This window comes from Balaenoptera physalus (genome assembly GCF_965194825.1).
Source record: "Balaenoptera physalus genome assembly, chromosome: 7".
Classification (NCBI taxonomy): Eukaryota; Metazoa; Chordata; class Mammalia; order Artiodactyla; family Balaenopteridae; genus Balaenoptera; species Balaenoptera physalus.
In genome coordinates, this window is record NC_138886.1 from 121,401,007 (window position 1) to 121,409,515 (window position 8,509).

At 44.0% G+C, this 8,509-nt stretch overlaps 1 long non-coding RNA gene across 1 annotated transcript in view; it reads left to right on the forward strand.

Moving 5' to 3' along the window:
* LOC309664110 overlaps nt 1-7,894 on the forward strand; it is a 52,732-nt gene extending 44,838 nt beyond the window's left edge. Inside the window, exon 3 of the long non-coding RNA XR_014265623.1 lies at nt 4,334-7,894. This is a non-coding gene — a long non-coding RNA (uncharacterized lncRNA). The remainder of the gene's footprint in view (nt 1-4,333) is intronic.
* The last annotated feature ends 615 nt before the right edge of the window (nt 7,895-8,509 follow it).

Sequence of the window (8,509 nt, forward strand, 5' to 3'; positions counted from 1 at the left end):
CCTTTACACCTGTAGCCTTAAAACAAAACAAAACAAAAAAAACCTCACAACCTAAAAGTTGAGAGTTATGATCTATTCAGTGGGAATTTTGAGGGATTCAAGCCCAGGAGGCAGCATCTCAAGTTAAGGAATTTAGCATTTTTCTCTGTATGGGAAAATGCAGGAGTCTGGGCTCACTGAAAGCACTCTCTTGATATGCACCTCAGCTATCTGGGGCCTGTATCCTGTATTCTCACATCCTGAGTTTCCTCAGGGCTCACAGGCTCACGTTGGAGGGCTGAAATCGCTAATGACTGATGTGGCCAGAAATATTCCATTTCTCATATCCTCTCCCCTTGGTCAGGGTTTTGACCAATATTTGGGAGACATTTCAGGATCAAATTTTGTCCCATGGCGCTAGGAGGCTCATCGCAGGTCAGGCGAAAATTCTTGATATGTCACTCCAGGTGCTAGATTTTGGATTAGGCCCTATTGATAATTAAAGATTCTCTGGATCCTCTATCTAATTATGATCCAGGAGACATTTTCCCTTGTTGCTTCTTCCCATAGCTAGAATCACACTACTACAATTATCTTGTTATAAATGTGATCTACTTCCTCAAGATGTTTAGCCATAGACGTTTTGTTGGAAGCCTGGTTACACACTGGGTACTGTAAGAGACAACAATCTTATAAAATAGACAGGATATAAGTAATGCAGCTAGTAACATTGACAGACATAGTACAGCAGGGAGATACAAAGTACAAACAATTTGGCTTACAAAGGTATAATTTACCAAATTATTGTAAGTCATAATTAGTTTAAGGGGAAGGTTTTCCTTACACCTGGAAAACACAGATTTAAACCAGTCATTTTTCAGATAGAAACCATAAAAATTATAACCATATTCACCACTTTACTCAGTCCTATGTAACTAATCCTTCTTCTTAACAGCTTTATGAAGCCATCAGGTTTCCCATTAGAATTCTTCAATTTCTTACCCAGTTCAGCATTATGGTCTGAAAGCCCAGAAACTTGTATTTATCCAAAGGTCCTTTCTATAAATCTTCTTGGAGAGGAAGCATTTTGCCAAGGCATCAGAGTGAAACCATAACTGTCTATAATGACAAAAGACTTAAGAAGGCACATCTTAAATCTGATTACCATGCAATTGACAAAGTAATTTGGTTACCGTTGTGACATGCAACACTTTCAGATAATAACTAGACTTATGACTGATAACATTTTACCAGGACATACCAAATTTTAGGAACTGCATATAATCTCTAGAATACCTGTATCATTTGCCATAAAATATAACCTAAGAAGATTTATTACTTATTTGACAACACTTCCCATGTAATTTAACATACCAAGTGAACCTAATTAGTTAATATCTCTCTTTAGGGTGTTTCAGGGGGCCCTTTGAAGCATCCCAGAGTTAGCTAGAGGTCAAAGGAACTTCATTATAATTTGATTTGGGAAGTTTTGTCAAAAAATATCAAAAGGGTCTAAAACAGTCAGATAGGATCACAGGTCACTGTGAAACAATAGTTATTCACTTAGCCAAAGTAACAATAAAAGATTTCAAAGGCAAATACAGGACCAGATCACTTAAAAGGTAGAGACACTTAAAATTTGTTATCAAAGGCAGTTCAAAATCTTAAGAAACCTTGTCGTCTTAACAGAGAGAAAAGCCAAATTCAAGTTTTGCACCAGCTTATTTTTAAAATTTATTTACTCAATTAAACTTATTTTAAACATAGTGAATCCTGACCATGTACAAAAACTCTTTTCTCGGGGTCCACTTTCCATAAACCTTCCATCACTTAACTTATTTTAGCACTATTCTAACTTTCAAGTTGTTGAATATCTGGAGAGATTAATTTTAGATAGATATTCCTAAAAGATAATTATTTTTAAAAGTTCACCTAAAGCTCTTATTTCATTTGCATTTTCTTTTCTTAAAAGTTTCTTGACATCAAGTTACTTTCCTTGCTGACAAATTTGCAAGAGACATAACAAGATTTTATCTAGCTTATATAAAACCTAGGCACAGTAAAAGTATTATACTTAATGCTGATGACTCTAATGACATGTCTATATTAATTGGATTAACAAACAGCAATACTGAATATTTCTCAGTTCATGTGAACCTGAGACTCATTTAGCTTAATTTTTCTTGTATTTAGAATTGTTTGGTTTGTAAGTGCTTACTTTTCTTTAAGCCAATTAAATAGAGTTCATCCATAAATCAACGTCAGCAATGTTATCCGATACACAGACTCATACAAGGACACAAACAGAGACATCATAGTTTTCATTTCAAAATTTCAGCCCTGAGTCAGGTACAGCAATGTAAAGCCCATCAGTTTACAGAAAGAGGTTGAATTAAGATTAGGTTTCTGGCAGATGGAACAAATCAAGCTCACTTGTCTAGATGGCTGAATTTTTACAGAAAAGACACTTAGGTTTTTTATTTATCCTTGACAAGTCAATTTCTAAATTACCTTACCCTCTTTTTAAAGATTGCATTTTAAAAAGATGGAAGAGATGAGGGTTCCTGAGAAGACCAGGTAGGACATTTGTATCTCAAAGTTACAGCCAAGTTTTTCCTAGCATGACTTTGTTTTCCCCTTTGTTTAATATTTAGAAGCCTCTTAAGATAAATAGGGAAGGTAGTCGATTAACTTGTTCCCCACTGTCAAAGTTACCTGGGGCTCCTGTGGGAAATTAGAATCGGATGCCTCAAGTCCAAGGGAGTCCCCTGGCCTCTTACAGGATGTTGGCACAAGGGAAATTGCTCTGCTGCAGAAGTGGCTCTCAGTCCAAATTGGGTGCCCTGTCGGGTCTTAGATGGTGATACTAAATCAGGCTCCTGTGCTCTGGAGGTTAACATAGAAACTTCTATTTGATCCCCATGGGTAGGGGAAACAGGAGGCAGTGAATATGATGGCGGCATGTGGGGGTGGGGGCAGTTGGAACAACTGCCAGTGCAGCCTGCTCTTTTGCAAAACACTACTAACTGTGAGATCATATAATAATTGAGTGAGTCATTCAGGGGCCATTGCTCTTATGATCTTAAATACTGGGTCCACACCCTATTACAATAGTACATCATGTCTTTCTTAGTCATAGGCTCACAGCTATGTTTCACCCATTTATCTAATATACGCCCCAAAGGGCTCTCCTTCAGGATAGATGGAGTATTTCCCATTTTTATAAGTTTGATAACACCAAAACACAAAAGGCGCAAACAAATTCCAACACAAAAGGTCCAAACAAACTCTAGCATTGATGCACACGAAACCAAGATGAAAACCAACAAGCTGGTTCCTGAATTGGGTAGACTTACCCTACAAAACCAACAAACTAGATCCCAACGAACCGGCTCCAAATCAGATAGAGGCCAACAACAATTCCCCCCTGGAGGAATTATACCTGGTACCTGTTGGAACAGGGTACCCCAATCAAACAAACTGGCTTATCCCATAAAGAAAAAGCCCAAATTGAGAGGGGAATATGTTCCCGGTATGCACGCCAGAGTGACTTACCCTACAAAGTCGAGTCCGTCAACTCGCAACACAAAAGGATACACAAAACCAAAACAAGACCAAGACCAAAACAAACGAACCGGTTACCAAATTGGGTAGACTTACCCTACAAAATCGAGTCCGAGGACTTGCAAAAGTTGGTCGGTTCCTTGCTTCAACTGCCAAGCGCTGGGGTAGCCCGTGCTGCTTCAGGAAATTTTGAAGGGAAGATCCTCAGGACAAATAGTCCTGGCAGCTGCTAGGGTCTTGCCCCAATGTTCCCTCACTGGGGCCAGCTAGCCACGAGCAGCAAGCTTCCTGGCTGGCTCGCCAAATTTGTTACCAAGTCCATACTTGCTCTGCTCACCTCACAGCAAATAAATCGGAGACAAGGTGTTGAGGCAATGAATACGACTTTATTCGGAAAGGCGGCAGACTAAGCAGATGGCAGATTAAAATCTCAAAATAACCATCTTCTCAGGGTTTGGATGCCAGTTTCTTTTATAGCACAGAGAGGGGGAGATGAGGAAGTAAAGTAAAAGGCCATGAGTTTTGCAAATATCACCTGGAATGGCCAGCCTCGGGGAGGTGATGTGTTAATTTCTTCTTTCTTGTAGTCATCCACAGGTGGAACAGGGTCCGGATGTTTCCCTGAACAAAGGCACTTTGGTGTAACATTCAGGCAGAGGGGCAGGGTTCCCTGAGGCAGGCCATTATGTATAGACAGTATCCTTTTAGTGAACAAAAACAGCAGAAAACAAAGGTAAAGTAAAAGAAACAGATCCAACATGTAGTCTGATTTGGTTCTTCCCTGTTACAGGGTCAGTGCCCTTACAACAGAGACTGCAGAGAGGTCCCTGCCCCACTGCCAGTGAGGACACAGTGACAGACGGCTGGCCATGAACCAGAAGATCGTTCTCAGCAAACACCGAATCTGCCTGTGCCTTGATCTCTGACTTCCAGCCTCCAGAACTGTGAGAAGTAAGTCTGTTGTTCATAAGCCACCCAGACAGACTAAGGCAGCCCTTAATTACCTCCTGAAAGGCCCTATTCCAAATACAGTCCCATTGTGGGTGAGGGCATCAACAGATGAACCTTGTGGGGGGGGGAACAGTTCAGTCCCCAGCACTGAGGCCTATTTTAGTTAGAAGTTTTGTGTGTGTCTGAGGACCCCCAGTTTTCTGCTCAGCATAACTCAGGGGATGGGTCTCTGCAGCTGTGGATGAGGAAGAACAGGCTGTGATCATTCCAACAAGACCTGCAGCCACACGGCAGAACCTGGAGATGCAGGAGCCATGGGTTCAGGCCCATCTCAGATGCTGACACACAGTGTGGAGTCTGGCTTCCCCAGGAGAACCTGGAGGGGTGGGACCATGCAGAGTCCCAGTGAGTCAGGGCACCGAGGAGGGGCCTGAGCTGGCCAGGGCCTCTGACACAGACCTGTCAGATGGGGGGCTGGGATGGGGAAGCTCATGTGAGTCTGGGAGATGCAGCAGGTGAGCTGACCCTCCAGCCAGAGGGCAGAGGTAGAAATGGGATGCTGGGGGCAGTGGGGTGGGGGGTGGTCAGAGGACTGAGGCCAGACTCAGAACCACTTCTGGGACACTGAGCCTGGCAGACATGCTGCCCTAGGGGCTTGATCTTAAGTATCCAGAGCTGGCCTTACACTATTAGAAAATTGGGGGCAGATTTTTTTTAAAAAGGAGTTTCATAAAATTTCAGGGTTACACTCTTCCATGGTACTTCCTGGTGAAATGTCCAAGCTAAGTGATCTCATCAGGGAGGAACACCTGCCTTCACTAGCAAATCTCCTTCATTAATCAAAGGAATCTCTTAAGTCAGGATTTGTATTCTTTATGTATAAATAATGCTGTCTCCTAGCTAACCTTGTAACGTACTGATGGATAGTAACTGTAGTTATCACTCTTGGTAATAGTTCTTAGCTATTATTCTTTTACTTTACCAGCATTAAGACCTCAGAGGAGCCTTCTCTGACCTCAGACCCCCACTAGCAGACTGGATCAAAGCCCTCTGCTAGCGCCCTGTCCTTCTGCCTTACAGGCCTTCCCACTATTGCAATGAAATAGCAATTGCATGATTAATTGTTTCATGCCTGTCTCCCTTGCCAGATTATTTTCCCAATGAAAGCAGCAACCAGGTCTATTTTAATCATAGCTACAGCCAACACTGGTTCTTACCCATAGCAATAAATTCTTTTTAAATGAGTTATTTCATTCCCTCATTTATTCAACCATTAGCTAATGCATTTAGTGTTTACAAGCCCTAGGAACTAAGCTACAAACAGGGAAACAAAATGTAATGTGATCGTGTCTGCATTCAAAGAGCTCACAATTTAGTGCAGAGAGTTCTTAACACGTGAAGGTAAAGTTCCTCTTGAGAACCTGGTGAAAGAAGTGGTCCCTCTTCCCGGAAGCTACTTATTTGAAATGGATACGAGATTTTGTGTGTGACTTGCAATGTTCACAGATCCCTGGAAGTCTATTCAGTGTCTTCCTAAAATTTCCTGAATTCAGAGGTCAGGATCCTTCCACGAAACACAAACTTAAAGACACACACACAAGTTAAGGAGAGGGAGGAAGGAGGGCATCAGCGTGTCCTGCTGGATCAGGAAAGGCTTCCCTGGAAGAGATGCTTGGGCCGTGTCTTGAGGGATAAATCTGATGTCACCAGAAGAAGTGAGAGCCCTGGAGGTGGGGCAGACAGCATTTGAAACCACACAACCCAGAGTGGGACTTGAACCCACTGTCTTTTAATTGAGATCACACACCTGGTCTCAGGACTTAATGAAGCTCAGGTCCTTTATGTCTCGTTGCAGAAAGAATTCAGTGAGAGAGAAAGCAATAGGTAAGAGGTGGATGTTTTTAGAGAGGTACATGTTCCATAGACAGAGTGTGGGCCGTTTCAGAAGGCGAGAGGCCCCAAAATATGGGGTGGTTAGTTTTTTAGGCTGGGTAATTTCATAGGCTAATGAGCGGGAGGATTATTCTAACTGTTTTGGGGAAAGGGTGGGGATTTCCAGGAATTGGGCCACTGCCCACTTTTTGGCCTCTTATGGTCGGCCTCGGAACTGTCACGGCACTGGCGGGTGTGTCACTTAGCATCATGTGTTACAGTGAGCGTATACGGAGGCTCAAGGTCCACTGGAAGTGGAACCTTCCTCCACCTTGAGCCTAGTCGGTTCTAACCAGTTTATGTCCTATCCTCAAGGGCTATGTCCTTCTTTGAGAGGTTGTGCCCTGCCCGCTTCCCTCCTGCCTCACGTTTGGAACAGCACGGAGGTGGGAAGGGACATGTCACTCGGGGAATTGCAAAGCCCTGTCCCGTAGGAGCGGTGATGGGAAGAGTGTGTGGGCGAGGGCGAGCAGGCGGGAGTGGGGACCAGATCGGGAGGGCGCAGCCTTGTCGTGCGCAGGGCGGGGAGCTGCTACAGAGCCTTCGTGGCGGGGACAGAGGAGCGGACGTGGCTTCAGGGGGAGCCCTCTGTGGAGGGGAGGGCAGAGGGGAGGGCGCGATCCTGGGGGACCGTCGCCCAGCCGTTGCAGTCATTCAGGCCCAGGGCCCGGACGCGGGCCCGGCTCTGCTCGAGGCGAGGGTGCAGGCTGGAGCTGCAGCAGGACTCTGCTTGGAGGCGGCCTGGGTGCGGGAGGGTAGGAATGAACTCCAGGTTTTCGCCTAAAGCAGCTGAGCGCTCGGCGGGGTGGGTTCAGAAGGCGTCCTTGGGCACAGATGCCCTTCTCTGTGGCATGGATGCCAGCTCAACAGAATGAGTGCTCACGGACACATCTTCCCCATTCAAGACGGAATAATCTTCTGAAACCGTGAGAAGGACGCTCCTTACAACTTAGATGACCTGGCAGACTGGCTAGAAGAATGCCAAGAGAAAGCCGATGCTGCTTTTTCATCACGAAAGTTGTATCTAAGGCAGCTTTCTAATCTCCCTCTTGGGAACAAGAGCACGGGCTGTACTGAGGAGCCGGGCTGTGCACGCGCCGTCTGGGCGCTACGGGTCCCCACGGCCTAAACGGCTGGGAGGAGTCGTGGGCCTGCTAAGTTGGAGATGCTTAGTACAGCGTGTTACGTAGAGATTTCCCCCCGAATATCAAACCATAATTATGAATTTCTTATTAATTTCTGTAGATTAGGTATCTCGGGTGTTGTAAATCTTGGCTTATAAGAATACCCATGAAAGAAACCCACTTACAGTTAGCTGCCGTTTTAAACTTCATGTACAAGGCCAGTGGGCTTTCAATTAATTTTTTTAATAACGGTTTTATTGAGATATAATTCACATACCATATAATTCACCCATTTAAAGTGTACAACACTTTCAATTAGTTTTTATTTACCTTAAAAATATAGTTTTTTCGGGCTTCCCTGGTGGCGCAGTGGTTGAGAATCTGCCTGCCAATGCAGGGGACACGGGTTCAAGCCCTGGTCTGGGAAGATCCCACATGCCGCGGAGCAACTAGGCCCGTGAGCCACAACTACTGAGCCTGCGCGTCTGGAGCCTGTGCTCCGCAACAAGAGAGGCTGCGACAAGTAAGAGGCCCGCGCACCGCGATGAAGAGTGGCCCCCGCTTGCTGCAACTAGAGAAAGCCCTCGCACAGAAACGAAGACCCAACAGAGCCAATAAATAAATAAATAAACAAATAAATAAATAAATAATAATTTAAAAAAAAAGAATGCTTGTTTATAAAAAATATATATATATATATAGTTTTTTCTAAAATTCTTCTTGCAATTAAATGGTATTCCGTTTGTAATAAGAAAAAAGAATACAAAGTATGTACATTTAAAACTGTGTACAATAGTCTTTATACATAAGGAATTTTCTCGCGTGACTCCAGTTAGTGGAGTCAAGAGAAACTATATCGTAAGGTTGGTTTGGATTAAAGTGTAAAATAGAGTCAGCATGTTATCACAAAAGTGACATGTGGCGTGAGAAGGACAGACCAGAGGTGGCCCATCCTCGTG